We start from the raw sequence: 327 nt of genomic DNA, 5'->3' as shown, positions 1-327 counted from the left end.
ATTATTCTACCCACCATCATTCATCCATTCATAATTAATTCATTGATTGCGTGTGTTAAACTAATCTATCCACTCTCATGCATCCATTCATTATCATTTGTTCATCCATCAAACCATTTATTCACTATTCATTTGACTGTCAATCAATTCATTCATTTACGATCTATCCGTTCTATCCCCCATAATTCCCCCATCCATTGTAATTTATGCCCTCATTCATTTATTGTTATCTTCATTTGGCATTCTCTATATTCATTCCATTTATATTCATAATATATATTCAATATTCATTTATTCGTTCCATTTGTTTGTTCATGTATCAATCTA

The sequence above is a fragment of the Vanacampus margaritifer genome, chromosome 5 (assembly GCF_051991255.1).
Source record: "Vanacampus margaritifer isolate UIUO_Vmar chromosome 5, RoL_Vmar_1.0, whole genome shotgun sequence".
Classification (NCBI taxonomy): Eukaryota; Metazoa; Chordata; class Actinopteri; order Syngnathiformes; family Syngnathidae; genus Vanacampus; species Vanacampus margaritifer.
Note: the sequence above shows the minus strand (reverse complement) of the source record.